This window comes from Microtus oregoni, unplaced genomic scaffold, assembly GCF_018167655.1.
Source record: "Microtus oregoni isolate MIOR12 unplaced genomic scaffold, Mior012 000074F_004, whole genome shotgun sequence".
Lineage (NCBI taxonomy): Eukaryota > Metazoa > Chordata > Mammalia > Rodentia > Cricetidae > Microtus > Microtus oregoni.
Window position 1 is genome coordinate 232262 of NW_024543991.1, and position 2669 is coordinate 234930.

Below are 2669 nucleotides of genomic sequence, written 5' to 3' on the forward strand. Positions count from 1 at the left end.
TTTGTGTCTGAGCTATGGCCAGGGCCATGTCTGGGTCTGTGGCCCTATCGCAGCCAGGGTCTGTGTTCAATATTCCTGTTACTATTGAAGGCTGTATAACTGCCAAGGGTCTGGGCTGCCACCTGGGACCATGTTGGAGTCTGGGGACTATTCTCTGCTGGGACCATGCCAATCTGAGAGGTCTGCACTGCTACCTGGGTCCATGGTGATATCTGAGCCCAAACTGCTGCTCATGACCATGTTTGGGTTCATGGTCCTGCTGCATCTCGGGTCTGTGTAGATGTCCATTGCCCATGTTACCACAAGGTGCCCTGAGAACCATGTGTTGAAGCATGTGTTGAAGCATGATGGTCATGCTGAGTTGAGCCAGCCCCTCACTGGTGTGGGGAGAGCTGCCTACCCCTCACCACGAGAGTGGAAGAGCTGGTTCATGCCTTGCCCAAAGCCGGAGGTCCTAGAGGCCAGAACACATCCAGGGCTTTGAGTTGGCCCTCTCTAACATCTACCCTATCTTCAACCTGCTGAAGTATGTGAAGGGACTGGTCCTATGGAGCCAGAGCCACAGGGCCACCATGACTTCGGGCCACGTCAGGATATGTAGGAGGAGTTTTGGTGAGGGTCTAGTATTGATGGTGTACCAGAAGCCAGAGACTTGGAACATTACACAACTGACTTTTTTGAATGAAACTGGACAGAAGGATATACTGCATGATACATAGCAGCTCCCAATGTCACTGAGATGAATGAAGAGGCAATGGAGAGACAGGAAAGATGGAGGAGTAAAGTCTTTCTTTTTTACGTTTTGTTTGTTTATTTTTATGTTTGTTTTTTAATTAATATTTTTATTATTTCTTTTTAAGTTTTCCTTTGCAGGGATGTTACAAGGGCAGATATGAAGAGACTGGAAAATGAGGGGATTGGGGTGGATGATATGACATTCCCAAAGAATCAATTTAAAAAATAATGTTTATTTTTAAGTAGGATGATCAGTGCACCACAGGAATCTGCTTGTCTTTGCCTCCTGCCCCCAGCACTGAGGTGAGTCCTACCACTCCTGGCTTTTATTGTGTGGATGCTGGGGATCCAAACATTGGTCATTATGTTTGCACAACACTTTACCCACTCAGTCATATCTTTAACTCAAAACCTTGTTTTTGAATATTAGTATCATTGTATAAGTTCTCCCAGGATAGGATCTGCTTGAGTAAGAGCAGTAATTCTTATAGTGTGGTCCTTGGACCAGCAGTATCAGCACACTGGGAGTATACTAGAACCACAGAAAAGCAGACTCTGCCACAGATTCATTGACTCAGAATTCTAGGCTTAGAGGCCAAGAGAGTCTAAGGATTCCTTTAAGGGATTCTGATGTGTGGTCATGCTTAAGGAAGGTTGGTATTGAAGAAAAAGCCTGGGGATGGTCAGCTCATAATAGAATGGATTAAAAGCCTTCAGGTGGGAATGGGAAAAGCTGCCATCCAGTCCTAGCTGCTGCCATGCTCATAAAATGGAGTGGAAAGCAATAAAATAACTGAAGTTACAGAATGTAACTCAATGTTTTTTTTTAAGATGCAGTATAATATGCGGCAATTAAGAACCCAAGTGCTAGTATGTAATTAGAGTTCAAATCCAAGCTCTCAATTATTAGCTTGGACAGGTTACTTGTTTGTCTTCTGTTAAATTAGAAAAAAATAGTATTGTTCCCTGTCTTATTTCTCTTTCTATTGCCATGAAGAGACACTATGACCAAAGCAACTTATAAAAATAAAAAGTTTGTTGGTATTCATGATTATAGAGGGTTAGAATTTATGACCATCATGGCAAGAAGCAGGCAGGCATGGCACTGAAGCTGAGAGCTTAGATCCTCATGAAGAGACACAAGGCAGAGAGACAGAGACAGAGAGAAAGAGAAAGACAGAGAAAGAAACAGACAGACAGTTACTGGGCCAGAGTGACAGAGAAAACCTCGAAGCACACCCCTAGGGACGCACCTCCTTCAAAAAAGCCATACCTTCAAACCCTTTCCAAATTGTTTTATCAACTATGGAGTAAATATAATAGCCTATGGAGGCTATTCTCATTCAAACTGCCCCACACTCCCTCATATTGTTAAGGATCAAATTAACTCACATATGTAAAACACTTGTGTTGACAGAGGTTTCTGTCCCACCCAGTCCCGCAACTGTTCAGTCCCAAAGAAACACACAGAGGTCTACATTAATTAAAAGCTGGTTGGCCTGCTAGCTCAGGCTTTCTTATTAACTCTTACATCCTACATTAACCCGTAATTCTTGTCTGTGTCAGTCACGTGGTACATTTTATTAGCGAGGCAGTCTCATCTTGCTTCCTCTGTGTCTGAATGACACTGCAGACTGACTGTTTTCTCTTCCAAGAATTCTCCTGTTCTCATTGCCCCACCTCTACTTCCTGCCTGGTTGCCCCACATATACTTCCTGCCTGGCTACTGACCAATCAGTGTTTTATTAAAATAATATAAGTGACAGGATACAAGACCATTGTCCCACAGCACACTTGGGCTGTCTGGCATTGAGAAAGTGTCATATAAGTGTTACATTTATATAATGTATATTTATTTATATCTGTATATATACAGACACATACAGTATGTGGTTTACATGAAAATTTTTCAGGAAATATCTTTTAAGAAAAAA